The sequence below is a fragment of the Bactrocera oleae genome, chromosome 3 (assembly GCF_042242935.1).
Source record: "Bactrocera oleae isolate idBacOlea1 chromosome 3, idBacOlea1, whole genome shotgun sequence".
Classification (NCBI taxonomy): Eukaryota; Metazoa; Arthropoda; class Insecta; order Diptera; family Tephritidae; genus Bactrocera; species Bactrocera oleae.
The window spans coordinates 30,085,216-30,102,677 of NC_091537.1; positions in this window are offsets into that span (position 1 = coordinate 30,085,216).

Sequence of the window (17,462 nt, forward strand, 5' to 3'; positions counted from 1 at the left end):
CTTTTTTTCAGAAAAGTATGGGGTTCATGTGGGTTCTTAGAACCTCAAAAGCAGCAGTTTTGGCAATTAACAAATCCATCAAGGTGAAAATGTGCTTCATCGCTTAGGATGATTTTGCTCGAAAAATCAACATCCAAGCTTTTTTTTATTTTTTTAATATTGTACAATAATAAAGACACGTTATTCTATCGTGTAACGCCCCATTTTACTAGACCTAAACTGTCAGTTGTCAATTTGTTTTTGTTTTTAGCGTTGTCAACACTTTACTACCTAAATGTCGGCAAATTTAGATCTTGCATTCATTTTGGGACACCCTTTACTATTTGAAGGTTGTATTTTATTACTATATTACGTAAGTCCAGAGAAAGGAAAATTTTTAGAAAAAGAAATTGTTGTGACCTTTTACTTCTTAAGGAGTTAATGAAAAGAGTGTAAGCCGTGATACAAAAGCGATTTTATAAAAGTATTTGTTCGATTAGATACTTGTCGTGTTTAGTTGCAAACCAGCCTAGCATGTACATTTAGTAGCCTATCTGAAATAAATTTGTAGCAATCAGCAAAATAGATTACTATGTGGACTACTCTACAGAAAGAAATAATTGTTACTAAACAAATCAAATCGTAAATGTTCGTAGACGGAAAAATAAAAATAAAACAAAATGCAAATGACTTAACTAAATAATATCACATTCGTAGACTGATTAGTATTATATTTTCTTTGAAGTTCGTTAATAAATATTTTTATTAATTGATAAGCAAATAAATATGTATCTATATGGGAAAACTTAAAGTGTGTTTATTTGAGAAACAGTGCTCGAGTTGGCATTCAGAAGGAAGAAATTGAAAAGTCTGAAAAATTAATAAAGTATTTAGGTAAGAGTTCTTGTCAATTAATTGGATTATTGTGGGTTTTTAGACCCATCTTTTAATGTAAGAAGTAAGTAAGTTTACAATTTTATTTTACTTTTCCTTTGTTGAGAGTATTTTCGTTTTCTTACCTTGCTAGTAATTTTAACTAAAATTTGGATAGGTCATCTGAAAGTTACAAAACTCTATTCTGGTAATTCCTCATAGGAAAAAGTATATAGAAGTTCGTAAAATAAAATTTACAATGGATAACCATCACATAGTTCTGTAAATTCTTTCCACCGATTAGTATGTGTCGACGTGATACATTTTCTGAATATTTTTTGTTTATCTTAAAAGGAAACGTAACAACGATAATTAAATATACCTAAAAAATCAAAACTTAAATATGACATTGCCTAATTTAAAGCTGATGAACAAAGGACTCCAGGTTTAGACTAAACGGATTCTTTCTTAGCTAGAATGTGTTCGGTAAAGTTAAGGTCTCTCGTAATCTTCTGGTTTGATAATTAATTACAATGTACAACACTCGGCTGAGTATTGGACCAAACTAATTTTTTTCGAAAGAGTGAAAGAATCCGATTCTGCCTATCTGCAATACCAACCGCCCTTGGCTATCAACGCACAAGTTTCATCGAGAGAACTCAAATTTAACACAAGTTATTGCTTTCACGGACGGGCAGACAGTCGCTCGGAATTCAACTCGTCTCGTCATCCTTATCATTTGTATATATATAATACCATATATATCTCGATAAGTTGTAGGTGATACAAGAAAACGTTACGTGAACAAATCTATTACGAGTATACTCTGTAGCAATTTGTTGCAAGAGTATAAAAATGTTGCGACAGAATCCAACATTCATTATTCGACGAAATCGTGAATTGATAACAATCGAATTTGGTATTATTCTATTCATATCTTATTTCTCGTCAGCTAAAATTATAATAAAATCATCCTCACATTATATAAGGTTATCTAAATTTAATTTATTGAGTAATCGAAGAGGATAAAAATTCTTTATGTTAGTGATATGAGGTATAGACCAATTCCATTTATATTCTGTGGTAAACCACATTAAATATCACACATCTTGACAAACCGGTAAAGTTTAAAGGCAAGTGGAAAGTTGGCTATGTTCAAAAACTCGATACATGGGTTCCTCACGAACTGAAAGAAACGCATTTAACGCAAAATTATCCATTTTTAAAACGAATGACAACTGGTGATGAAAAATAGGTTGGTTATAACAATATCGAATGGAAAAGATCGTGGAGCAGGCCAGGTGAACCAGCTCGAACAACATCAAAAGCTGGTATTCATCAAAAGAAGGTTTTGTTATCAGTTTGGTGGGATTATAAAGGAATTGTTTACTTTGAACACTTACCACTCAACCGACCGATCAATTCTGTTGTCTACATTGAACAACTACCGAAATTAAACAATGCATTTGAAGAAAAGCGGCCCGAATTGATAAATCGAAAAGGTGTTGTATTCCATCATGACAATGCAAGGCCACACACATCTTTGGTCACTCGGGAAAAATTATTGGAGCTTGGTTGGGATGTTTTGCCACATCCACCATATAGCCCTGACCTTGCACCATTGGATTACTTTTTGTTTCGATCATTACAAAACCCCTTGAATGGTAAAAATTTCAATAATGATGATGATGTCAAATCGTACCTGATTCAGTGTTTTGCTAATAAAAACTAGAAGTTTTATGAACATAGGATTATAATGCTGCTTGAAAGATGGCAAAAGATCATTGATCAAAATCGGCAATACATTACAGAATAAAGTTATTTAGTTCCATGAAAAAATTTTCTTTGATTTATAAAAAAAAAACCGCAATTACTTAGTTGCCAATCCAATATTTTAATATATTTATTAGTACTTGATTTATATAATATATTGAAAAGTCAAAAAATCAGATGGAATTTAAATTTGTGTTATAAGTTTTTCCATAAAGGTGGGCGGTGCCACGCCCATTGTCAACCTTTTGTATTGGCTTCAATAAAACGTAATTGTATAATCCTTTATTTAATGAGTCATCGCACTTATAGTAGTTTTAATCAAATGCGTTATACAGTGGGAGTGAGCTACCCATTTTCATAATGTTGGTAGGGGTGCTAAAAGATATGTTCAGAGTGAATTTGATTATTATAGCTTTAGTGGTTTAGCAGATATGTAAATTAAATCTATTAAACCTCGGGGCCACCCCAAATAAAGATATAAAATCTCTTAAACAACTCAAGCTATTATAACAAAATCAAAATAAAAATGGATGATAACCCCGCCCACTTTCTATATAACGGTTCTGTTAAAAACTACCAAAAGTGCGATAAATCAGAAATATAAAATTGAACATCCGAGATTATAAGAAAGGGCTTTAACGATGGGCGTGACACCGCCGACATTTTGGTAGAAGCTCATATCTCCTTAGCTGCTCGACCGATTTCAACCATATTCAGTAAGTAGCATTATTCCTATGTCGCAGTGCGAAAATGGACGAAATCGGACCACAGCTATGCCTTCTTCCCATATAACACAACTATAAATTCCAATGAGTTATATATTTAAAAAATTGCTTGAAAGTTTGTTCTTGAATATACCTGAGCATTCTCAAGAGTTAGTGAAATCAGCCCAGATCTTTATTGCCCCCTATATACTTTATATAATGATTTTCGACTTCCCATCTGTCTTTAATCGTTTAGGTTGGTCAAAATTTGTGTTATTATATTTTAATAAATTTGAGTGGACAAGCTTCTTAAAATTTTATATAAGTTAATAAGGTACGAATTTGATTGTAAACCATTCAGTTTAGTCGAATAATGAATTTTGAATTATTTCGTAACATTATTTTAAATAAAATCTTGCCAAACACTTGAAGGTATTTCCCCGGATTTGATCTTTGCAAGTTGCAAGAATATAAAATGTTCAGTTACATCAGAGCTTAGCCCTTCTTACTTGTTATTTTTTATACACTTGGAACATGTTGCTATAATAGATTTGATCACCTAACAATTGTTTTTATCACCTAAAAATAATCGATATAGATATAGAGTTATGTGTATAAACATGATCAGGATGATGAGACGAGTTGAAATCCAAGTGATTGTATGTCTGTTCGTCCGTGCAAGCGATAACTAAAGTAAAAATTGCGCTATCTTGATGAAACTAGATAATCCTTGGCGAATAATTGAGAACGAATTCGTAGGTGGGCGTAATCGGACCACTGCCACGCCCACAAAATGCCATTAATAGAAAACCTATAAATTGCTATAACTAAGTTTAGATACAAAACCGTAATTTAGTACAACGAATCGCAATAATGAAGGGCAGCTATAGCTGGCGTGGCATGCCCACATTTAGATGAAATTACATATCTTCGAACCTACTCCACCAATGGTAATTCGTGCAGGATTTCGTGTTGGTGTACTAGTCTATATGACTGATCGGATTTATGGAATTTTATAATATTATTATGGCTTATATGGAAGGTAGGTGAAACTGGGGTGCAATTTCGTCATCTTTTAACTCTGCTAAAATAACGTCATCATAATGATAGAAACCAAAGTTAATTCAAATCTGCAAAGTTGTTTGTCCTATCAAAACGTTGTCGGGGTAAGCCTACTATTTGTGCTCACCAACAAATTTTAAATTTCTTACCCCAAATTTAACTATCGAGACATATAAATTTATCGAATTCAATAAAAGGTTATCAAACATAAAAGTTAAATTATTCGAAAAAGTGACTAGTGATTCATTACTGATCGTTGTGCAACGCAGTGACAAAATCATTATACCAAAAACTCATGCTCTGTCGCAACTAAACATAAATTTCGCACGAAATCAATAACTCATCTAAATGAACTTGCGCACATGCGCATAGAAAGCCACATATTCGTTTATGGGTATCTAAATCCACGAGTTAGTTAGGGTCTTGTACAGTTCATTGATAGTTCAATTGATATTTATATATGTAGAAATATATGAATTATACTTAGATTGTCAACATGTATATGTGCATGAATACCGGTGAGTGGTTCAATGTTGCTCAAATACTGATAATCAATATCACATCTATGGTTAGGTGTGTTTATACCCTGAACAGGGTATATTAAGTTTGCCACGAAGTTTGTAACACCCAGAAGGGAATGTCGGAGACCCTATAAAATTTTAAGTTATCGACATCTGAAAAGTTGCACCTATCCTTTCCTCACTAAGAAGCTGCTCATTTGTCGGAACGACCTAAATCGGACCACTATAGCATATAGCTGCCATACAAACTGAACAATCGGAATCAAGTATTTGTATGGGAAACTTTTTCATTTAACGAGGTATCTGGACGAAATTTGATATGGATTATTATATTAATGCAACCTTCGAAGAAATTGTAGAGATCGGATGACTATAGCATATAGCTGTCATACAAATTGAACGATCGGAATAAAGTTCTTGCAAAGAACCTTTGTATTTCTTAAGGGTATTATAGCTTTGTTGTACCCGAAGCTTACGTTTTTTCTTGTGTAAATAATACATACTCACAACAGCCTGTTTTATTGTTCACAGTCAGATTTCTCTAAATAAGTATATGGTTTTGATAGTGAATGAAATCGAAAGTTGAGCATACGCACAAGTTTTACTCCAATTATTATGCCTATGCAATATACCAGTCCATAAAATTTCATTCCAACATACTCGTAGATCACTGCTGTAATTATATGTTTTAGTAAATAAGTAGGTATATATGTCCGCTTTTGGTCATACACAAATGTTTTATTTTAGTGAAATTCGAAGGAGAGGCTTGTTAGCCTCATATCTTTTAAACTAACAAGTTACACATACTACAACTACATTTTATTTACGCAAAAAATGGTCTTAAACTGACGTGTTTTCATTTAGGAAAACTAGTTGTACATTCAGTATCCTAATTTTATTAACTTAAAGAGGATTAGGTTGCCAAATTTATTTGTGTTGATCAAATTACTGTTTAATTATCTATTTCATTAAATTTTTGGGTATGAACATAGTCCAAGTTTTTAATACATTTATATATATATGGCAACTTACATAATTGCTCAAGATATTTATCATCTGTTGGATTTATCAGTATTGCTTTTCACAAATAATAGACCAGTGCATGCATATTTTTATGCCATAATGAATGGCATTCTTGTTGGCTTTCAGTCTTGGAAAAAGAATATAGTCACATGGTGATAGAAAGCGAATACTGTGGGTGGTTGATGAGAGTAATAAGTTTTTTCATATGGGGTTATATATATATATATATAAATGATCAGAATAAAGCGAAGAGTTAAAACTCGGTGACTGTCTGTTCGTCATTCCAATTGTTACAGTGCGCAAATGCGCGAAATCGGACTGCACTCACGCCTACTTCCCATGTAACGCAACTATAAATTTCATTTGATATTTTCACATTCCAGTATACAAATCAAGCGGCAATGAAAATTTTCGGATAAAACTTTGCACAACGAGTGCTTTTGAGGTACACCATCCCAGGTCTTAATATTGTCAAAATTGGACCATAACTATTCAAGCCCCCAGATACCAGAAATGTGAAGATATATTATTGAAATTAGGAGAGGATCTTTTCCTGCTGTATGCCAAAAATTGGTCGAATCGGGTCAACATTTCCCTTAGCCTCCATATACCTAATAGAAACATTTTCAAACATCCGGCTGACTTTATACCCCATATATTGGCCAATATGTGAGCTATTTTAATTGAATTGACTGAGCACATTTTTCTTCTAACGGTGCATATCTGTGATTAAAATAGATAAAATCGGGTGAAAACTTGCACTAGCACCCACATAACTAATATCAGGATTTTCAAACATCTGGTTGACTTTACCCCCTTTATATTAATAAAACTCAGACGCCATCTGTTTCTGGTAATATTAATTAGAAATACTATATCTAATATTAATATTTTCAAACATCCGGGTGGCTTTAATCCTTATATATTGGTGATGGTATCTGAGGTACCTTAATGAAACTCAAAGAGCATCTATTTATACTCTGATCCTTTGGTTGATGTTTCACTCATTACCTCCATATTATATTTATCCTCTTCGATTAAGTTTATGTCAGATATTTACTTTCTATATTATTTCAGGATGGTTTTAAAATAATTTTCGCTGATGAGAAGTAAAATATAGTTATAAATCCAGTTAAATCTATGACCTACAATATGAGTTAAAAATATACAAATTTTATTGTAAATCATTCACGTTTTCGTCGAACAATAAATCTTGAATTCTTCCGCAACATTTTTAAATCAAGTTTTGCCTACACCTGAAGATATTTCCGCCGCTATGATCCTGGCAAGTTGAACGAGAATAAAATGTTCCCGAACTTAGCCCTTCCCTACTTGTTTAATATAAATTTATGTCAAAATAATATTACAGTACAATTAAAAAGTTCCAGGACTTTTTTAAACAACGCGGCTTCTAGTGGCGCCATCTGTCTGAAATTGTTATCCCTCAATTGTGTATTCTTCAGTGTTGTCGTATAAAATTTATATAACAGCTGACTTGTATAACAGCTGAGATATCGCGCTACATGTGACATTGCATTTGTAGTGTTGGTCGGAAAATGAGCATCGAACAAAGAGCCAACATTAAGTTTTGTCTTAAACTTGGTAAAACTTTTACCAAAACTATTCAAATGATGAAACAAGTTTATGGCGATGATTGTCTATCCCGTAGCCGTATTCACGAGTGGTTTAAACATTTTCAAGAGGGACGGAAGGACTTGGAAGACGACGAACGTTCGGGCCGGCCAAAAGATGAAGTGAACGAAAAAAACACAGAAATTGTGCGTGAATTCATTAAAAAAGAGCCGAAATCATCGCTTAAATATATGGACGTCGATTTATCGTATTTTGACAGACAATTTGGGCCTCAGAAAGGTTTGTGCTCGATTTGTCTCGTACACTTTGAAACAACACGAAAAAGACCTCAGAATTCAACATTCTTTTGATCAAAAAACGCATTCATATCATCAAGCATTCACCCTATTCACCTGATATGGTACCCTGCGATTTTTATTTGTTCGGAAAACTACATTTGGCCATGAAAGGAAACCGCTATGCTGATGTTTAAAAAAGTCATTCGATAACCTTCTTGAACGTGCAAAATAAATAAATTAAAAAAAAAAAAAAAATAATATTCGTTTTTTAATAAAAGTCCTGAAACTTTTGAATTGCACTGTACTTACTGAATTTGGTTGAAATCGATCGAGCAGGTTCTGAGATATGGGGTTTCGCCTAAATGTGGGCAGTGCCATGGCAATCGTCCAACCTTTCCACTGGCTCCTATAAAACCCTCTCGTACCATTTTGGGTGTAAAATTTCATGTATTTGGAATATATAATTATAGATTTATCTCACTTTTACTGGTTTTAACATAACCGTGATATGAGGAGTGGGCGGGTTATAATGCGAATTAATTCATTTTGACAAAAGCCACGCCTACTTTAAGAAAAAATGTCAACGGTAGAGACCGTTCCCTAATATAATCCATTGTACTAAATATGATAGAAACAACTGTTAGGTGAACAAAACTATTATACTCTGTAGCAGCATGTCGAAAGAGTATAAATATGACGCGAAAAAATCCAACATTCATTATTCGACGAAAAATATATACAAGTATATACGAATCATCCGAAATGAGATATATCTCACATAAACTTAACGGAAGATACTAAATTTTATATATTGAGTTGATGTGCAAAACATCAACCAGAAGATCGATATTGATGATATTACGGATATGAGATTAAGGCTAAGGTTTAGATCAACTCCACACATATTCAGTGCTAAGCCACTAACATATGTAATAAAGTTTGTTAGAAAAGCGAAATTATTATGTGGAGTATAATATAATTTCACATATTTTTGACAGTAAACTAAAGTATAGCCATTATTATACGTTCAGTTAAGTTTTGCTAAGATATCTTCTATTTTGACCGATATATGTGGTATAAGGCCAACCAGAAATTTGATAATGTATTATTAGGTAGATGTGAGAAAGGTATTGACCCGACTTTTTTCCACTTTTCGCCTTATTAAACATTATTAACAAAACACAGATACCATATTTTATAAATATTAGGCACAGAGATGCATCGTTAGGAGACAAACACGCCCACTCAATTTAATTAAGATAACTCACTCATTGACCGATATGTGCTATATAAAGTTAGCCGGAAGTTCGAAAATTTTTCAATTAGGTATTTGGGGACTAAGAGAATTATTGATCCGATTAAGCCCATTTTTCGCGAACAGTTTTGGTCGGATTTGGATAACTTTTGGTCATAAGTTGCCACACTGCAAAGGCAGTATTCGTGCAAAGTTTTATATCTTTACGTTCAGTGGTGCTTAATTTGTGTACTGGAAAGTAAAAGAATCATATGGAATTTAAAATTGTGTTATATAAAAAGAGTCACCCCTTCCGCGTAATCCGATTTATCCCGATTTTAGCACTGTGATTTAAGAAAGTCAGAATAATTCCACCTACCGAATTTGGTAGAAAACGGTCGAGCAACTCTCGAGATATGGTTTACCACTTTAATGTGGGCGGTGCCACACCAATCGTGAAATTTTGACAGCGGCTCTTATAGAGCTCCTTCCAATAGTCTCGAATGGAAAAATTTTTTGACGCATTTATTTATTGATTTATCGCGCTTTTAATAGTTTTTAACAGAACTGTTATATGGGGAGTGGGCGAAGTTATCATCCGATTTCAACCGGTTTGACAGTGTTGGCAGACGGGCAGACGGACAGACAGACAGTCACTCGGATTTCAACTCGTCTTATCATCTTGATTATTTATATATTAGGTGTAGTAAAAAGAAATTATTATTATTAATTTTTCCAATAAATGGCGTAATTTATTTGTATCTCGCGTTGTATAAGTCCGATCGGGTTCGGATGGCGATAGAAAGATAACATATCATACTAAAAAAAGCTTTTTTGACAGTTTGGTTATTCAGTTTGATTGGTTGATTCAGTTTTGTTTGAGTGCAGATGGACACTAGCAAAGATAAAATAGCTATATATACAGTTTTTCTACGATAAGAGCGAAAACGCCAGCCAGGCGGCTGAAAATGTGAATAGCGTTCATGGTCCTAATACTGTAACAGACAATCATGCGAAATTTTGATTTCGTCGACTCCGTTCCGGTAATTTCGATGTCAAAGTTGCACCACGCTCTGGAAGACCAATTATAGGAAAAATCGATCAAATAATGGAAACCGCCAAGTCCAAACATCGATTACAATTGTCCAGGACCTAAACAATGCACGAAAAACCGTTTGGAACCATTTGAATAAGGCTGGATACGAAAAGTAATAATTAAAAGCATTCTATTTTATGCAAAAATAATGGATTTCTTTTTACTACACCTAATATATTATATAATATAATATATATAACCCTATATCTAACTCGATTAGTTTTAGGTGACACAAACAACCGTTGGGTGAACAAAACTATTATGCATACTCTGTAGCAACATATTGCAATAGTATAATTAACGGAAAAATCGTACCGCGTAATTAAAATAAATTATAACAAGTAGGGAAGGGCTAAGTTCGGGTGTAACCGATCATTTTATGATAGATGTATAGATGATAGACTCAACCGAAGAGGTTAAATTTAATAAATTGAGTTGATCTGAAAAATGTGTTTACTTAATTTCATTTAAATATCACACATTTTGACCAACATAAAAGGTTGAAAGTCAGGTGGAAAGTCGGAAATCATTATATAGAATATTGGGGCAGAGAAATGGAATGGCTGATTGCATTAATTTTTGATATTGTTCAGGTATACTTGATAACTTAGTTTCAAGAAATTGTATAAATATATATAAGTAAAGTAAACTGGATGTTTCAAAATCATATTAGTTATATGGCGGCTAAGGTAAGTTTTCACCCGATTTTATCCATTTTAGGCACAAAATTCACCGTTATTAGAAATATTTTAAAGCCACCTTTTACGCCAATTTTTATTCGGATACATTGACTGGTTTTTTATTTATATACTGGAAAGTGAAAGAATCAGATGGAATTTCAAATTGTGTTATATGGGAATTAGGCGTGGTTTTTGTATGATTTCAACTTGTTTCGCACTGTGACAGGGGAATGTTAGAATAATACTACCTACTGAATTTGCTTAAAATTGGTTGAGTAAGTCCGGAGATATTTGTTTTCACCAAAATTTAAGCGGTGCCACGCCCATCTTCCAATTTGACCCCGCCTCCCAGAAATCCCTCTTGTATCTTATATCATCTTAGGTGTAAAATTTAATGTCTCTGGCGAATTAAGTTATTACTTAATCGCACTTTAACAAAACCCTTATACGGGGACTGGATGGGGCTGTCATTCGATTTTATATATAGTTTGAATGGATGCCTTTTCCCAGTACAATTCGTTGAATAATAGACAGGTATCTTATTGCGGAGCTTAATTATGGCGGTTTTCTAAGAGAGGGCTCTACTAGTATTATTTCGCGTCGTATTCATCTGTGGCTATATTCATTTCAAAGGTACTGCCATTTCGCGTCGTTTTCAGTAGATATAAATTGTTTGAGCGTGAACAACAATTTGTTTCATTCATTTGAAAATGTCGAAATTTGTACCAGATAAAGTGTTTTTGCGGGAAGTTCTTCTTCATTACTTTAACATGAAGAAAAGTGCTACCGAAAGCCATCGTATTTTACTGAACGTTTATGGTGACCACGAACGAACATGCCAAAAGTGGTTTGCACGGTTAAAAAGTGGCAATTCCGACTTAGACGACGACAGCCAAAAAAATTTCAAGACGAAGAATTAGAGGCATTGCTCGACGCAGGTGCATGCCAGACGCAAGAAGAACTTGCAAAAGTATTAGGAGTTGATCAAGCAACCGTTTCCAGACGATTAAAGTCATTAGGATTCATCCATAAGCTTGGAAATTGGGTGCCTTATGAATTAAAGACAAGAGACGTCGAACGTCGATTTTGCATGTCGGAAATGTTGCTTCAACGCCACCAAAAGAAGTTATTTTTGCATCGGATTGTCACTGGCGATGAAAAATGGATTTATTATGATAATCCAAAGCGCAAGAGATTGTATGTGAAGCCCGGCCAACCATCGACATCCACGGCAAAGTCGAATATTCATGGTGCCAAGGTTATGTTATGTATTTGGTGGGACCACAAGGGTGTGCTCTATTATGAGCTATTGAAATCGGGTCAGACGAGCAATGGGGAGCTCTACCGAAAACAATAGATTCGTTTGAAAGAGACCATCGCAGAAAAACAACCAGAATATGCTCACCGATGTACGCTTCACTTCAGAACAGGGTATCAGAAATTGGGATGGGATCCACAAATTAGCAGAAAGATGGGCAAACATCGTAGCTTCCAATGAGCAATACTGTGAACATTAAATGTATAACAATTTTTTAACAATAAAGTCTTAATTTTCGAAAAAAAAGCGCATGAATTAATGCATACACCCAATAGGTTTTCAATTAATGGCGGTTTAAGAGCGTGGCAGTGCTCCGATTATGCTAACCAATGAGAAGGAATTATTTGCCATAGTGGAGGTTTTAAAAGCATTACGTAATAATCTTTGTCATATGTTAAATATAAAAGTTAAAATATGAAGGGCATTTATTGAGGAATTTTCGCCAAAAATTATTACAAATTACAATTTACAAACAGGGGTCAACAAATGTAGTTCCTGACGCATTATCAAGATAAATATTAAATAATTTAACTAGTTCAAGGAGTCAAGCGACTCAAGTGTTTCAGTAATAAATACGCAACATTCTGCGGAAAGCAACGATTAATATCAGATTCATGAAACAAAAAAACCATTAAACCACAAGAAATAGAAATAGACAACGGAGCAAAAATAACCGTGTTAGAGACGATTTCTTATTTTAATCATAAACCAATAAATTAAAAAAAGGTGTTCTGAAAGAATATATAAATCCCAAAGTAGTTACGGGAATATACTGCACAGCTGAAGTGCTTTATGAAATAAAAAACATTTTGAAAGAGGCTTTTCCCAAAATTAAATTTGTATATACTAAATTATTCTCTAATGATGTTACTAATAGAAACAAGTAAGGAAGGGCTAAGTTCGGATATAACCGAATATTTTATACTCTCGCAAAGTCAAATGGTATACTCGTTTGAGATTTCTTTGTGGATGGACTGATATTTTCGGTAGAAGGTCAACTATAGGCACTGGGGTCCACATAGTTAGTACTTAGGGGCTTGAACAGTTTTGGTTCAATTTAGACAATTTTTGGTCACAAGGTGGCATATTTTAAACGTATTATTCACGCTAAGTTTTACCCCGATATAAACATTGTTGCTTGATATGTATAGTGGAAAATGAAAGAATCAAATGGAATTGAAAATGTGTTATATGGGAAATAGGCGTAGTTGTAGTCCGATTTCGCCCATTTTCGCACTATAACATAGAAATATGAAAATATGCACCGAATTTGGTTGAAATAGGTTAAGCAGATCCCAAGATATGGGTTTTCACCTAAAAGTGGGCGGTGCTACGCCCACTGACTAATTTTGAACGCGGTTCCTATAAAGTCATCCCATACTATCCCAGAGATAAAACTTAATGTCTCTGGCGTGTTTAGTGCTTGGTTTATCGCACTTTTAGTAGTTTTTAAAAGTACCGTTATATGGGAAGTTGGCGGTGTTGTCACCCGATTTCACCCATTTTCACACCGTTAATAGAGGTGATAAAAAAATTTTCTCCCAATGAATTTTGTTATTATAGCATTAGCGGTTTAGGAGATATGCACATTAAACTTATTAGGGGCGCGACCACGCCCACTTTAAAAAAAATTTTAACTGCAAATGCCCCTCCCTAATGTGATACTGTGTACCAAATAATAGTATTGTATCTTGTTTTGGAGCTTAGTTATGGCAATTTATTTGTTTTTGATTAATGGCGTTTTGTGGGCGTGGCAGTGGTCCGATTACGCCCATCTACAATACCAACCGTCTCACGGTACCAAGAAACAAGTCTACCAAGTTTTATAAAGATATCTAAATTTTTACTCAAGTTAAAACTTGCACGGACGGACGGACAGACAGTCACCCGGATTTCAACTCGTCTCTTCATCCTGATTATTTATACTTGTATATATAACCCTATATCTAACTCGATTAGTTTTAGGTGATACAACCAACCGTTAGGTGAACAAAACTATTATTCTCTGTACAGCAGGTTGCGAGAGTATAAAAATCAGGGGGTGATTATTATACAAGCACATAATAGGGCGCGTAGAAATTATTGGGAAAATTTGGCACAAATTAGGCAACAATATTATTGGCCGTTGATGATAATACAATTTAGGCAATATGTGAAAATTTAAGTAATAATAATAAATACGAATGACAATATTAAAGTTTAATGTTGATATATTATAGGCACAATGAAGAAAATTATACAAATTTAAATTATTCTTTGTAAAAGAATATTTCTAAACAAAAAATCTTAATTTAAGATTAAACAATATCAATATACTAACTGCCATAAAACGGTAAATAACAAGAAATCCAGTTTGTTGGTCGTTTACTACGGCAATATTAATAAACATAATAGCATATTGTAAAAGAAACTGTAACGAACAAAGAACAGAATGGAACATTATAATGTTTAGTAAGGTGAGCGCGGAATTTAGCGCTGATCTCGCATCCGCTCTGTTGTACCTAAAATCGATTAGCGCTGATCGAAATCAGCTTAGCACTCGGCTCGGCTTTGAGGGTCCACTCTGCAGACACTCTTAGCAATAAGGAAGCGGTTATCAGCTAACACCTTAAATACTTTACGTAGAATTAAGATACACTTCCTAAGCAACATAATTTATAAAAGGAAGTGAAATTAAGATATTAAAGAAGAAAGACGCTGAAAGCCGAGCTTAGCGCAAAACTGATTTCGATCAGGGCTGATCGATTTTAGGCAGCACAGAGTGGATGCGAGATTTAGCACTGAATTACACGCGTACTGTGCTATAATGCTTTTACATGTTTGCTTTTTAGTTTGGTAATTTTATTTGTGATTATACAAGTGAAAATAGAAGAGATGGACTCCTCAGATAAGGCATATTTTACACCCAGCTCTGAGCTAAATATGAAAAAAAATCGAAGTATGGAAAGCATCCCATAACTACAAAACGGGATAAATTTGGTAAATTTCACCATTTGTACAAAGATTTTAGACGTTATCCGCAAAAAATTGTTTAAATATACACGAATGAAAATCGAAGCATTCGATTTCATTCCGGATAAGGTTGAGTTCTATATATAGATTTTTAACTATTGTATTATTCGATTATGATAATTTTTATTTTTTTGATTCCCTAGAGCAAGGCGAGAAAAAACTACACCTATTAATTTGTTAACATCCTTATTTTCAAAATTACATGTTATCAAGCAATCAATCAAAAATCAACTGAATAATATGCGCAATTCGGCGTCGCAAACTTTTTCTCGCATTGATCAGCTTTACGCTCGGCTTCTGTCAGCTTCCACTCTGCGATGCCTGTGCGAGTTTGTATGAAAATGAGGAGTTGAATTCCAAGTGACTGTCTGACTAAGATATTTTGATGAAACTTAGTACACGTGTTCCTTGACACCCAAGGGGTGTTGGGATTGCAAACGGGCGAAATTGATGTATGCCACGCCCACAAAATACCATTAAATAAAAAGTTAAAAAGTGTCATAACTAATATAAATAAATATTCAAAACTGTAATTTTCGCATGAGATTTCAGTAACCTGTGGGCTAAAAGTTTTTCAAAAGTAGGCATGACCCCGCCCTCTAAATGGTTTAATGTACATATCTTCAATACCAATCAAGCTAAATCAATCAAACTTCCTGAGGAGTCTTATTAGTACTTCCACATACGCTGTGGAAATGGGTTAAATCAGGTAATACCCACGCATTCTCTCCATATAACGGTTATGTTGTAAGCTATTAAAAGGGCTATAACTCACTGAACAGATGCGCCACAAGCATTAAATTTCACTACCAAGATGGTAGAGAACGTCTTTTTAGCGGCAGGTGTAAAAATTAGACAGGCGCGGTAGCCTATACCACAGGAACTACTTGAACAATTTCAACCAAGTTTGTTGTATGAGCTTACCCAAACGTTCTCATTACACACTGTGAAAATGGACGCAATCGAATGACAATCAGGTCTACTTCCCATACAACAAGCTTTTCCATCTGACTTTGCAGCTTACTTATCAAACATCAATGAAGTTGTTAGAATAAAACTTTGCACGAATATAAATTAGTATTTCATCTTCCGCCCAAAAACCTTCAAATACCTGGAGTTTGTCATTACATTGGTAAAAACAAGAGTCGATAACCAATTCCAATCAAGAGCTGATCACTAATTAACTTCGCTACCGTTAAATGCCATCAAGGAGTTCCAATGTACTTTCTACTAAAAATATAATACCTCTGTTACTGAGAAAATAGAATAAGGACTTGTTCGAGAAAATATTTTGGCTATCTTAACTCCAAGCGTTGACGATTAAAAAAATTTAAAGTCAAAACAGGTATTTACAAAAGACTTTAAGCATACAATAGTTCATGAATTTTACCTCCATTTTCTCATCTTAGGGCTTTCATTTTAGGAAGCTCTACAGTTATTTAACCACAAAATTGTAATATTAATTTTTTCCTTATCCTTGATCTGCAAAGTCCAAATATTCGAGTTGCCGTGTTAGATTTCAATCGATGCCTAGCGCGATAGCGATGAGGAGAGGAGATCAGCCTTTCCATACTCCGGTGCTTGTAGTGAATGGATTGCTGAAGTTTCCGTTCCGGATTGTCTTGTTTGGATTACATTTATTTAGTGCCAGCCAGGCGAACAGCATATATTATGCGAAGTGTGTTTTCTGTTGCAATACTGCTTCGATAAATATTGGCACCAATCCAATTGTCAGTGGGGGTTGCCAAAAAATTTTATTATCTTTTTTATAGTCGCTCTCATTTACCTAATCGTTGACCCTAGAAGAGTTTGATCCCAATTCGTTGTATCGTTGGTGTAAGTAAATCATCTATCCATTTTTGTATATTTTTAACAGTTAAACAGTTAAACGTGTTTTTAACAATTCAAGCTTTACATCCATATAATGGTCCGTTATTTCGGACTTGTTCGGTGTCTATTGTACAACATAAGTTTCTGAATTTAATCGTATTTCTTTTCGACAACTGTGCATATTTTCTCATATTATTTTTCAATTAGTGAAAGCTCGAGGTACTATGAATCATATACTACTACACAATGAAAGGGGAGTCGTTACACTATTTGCAAGCGTATTTGTTGCATTATTTTGACAACGGGGCACATCCGTTGTCGTCATCACACCATCGTCGCCATAGTTGTTGTTGTTTTTATTGTTATTGTTATTGCTGTTGTCTTGTTAAACTGCTAACTTAATCTTGATACACTTTGACTGCTGGCAGCTAACACACAATCGCCGCCGTTAAGAAAGAGAAAACATTAAGTGTTCAAAATGTGAGG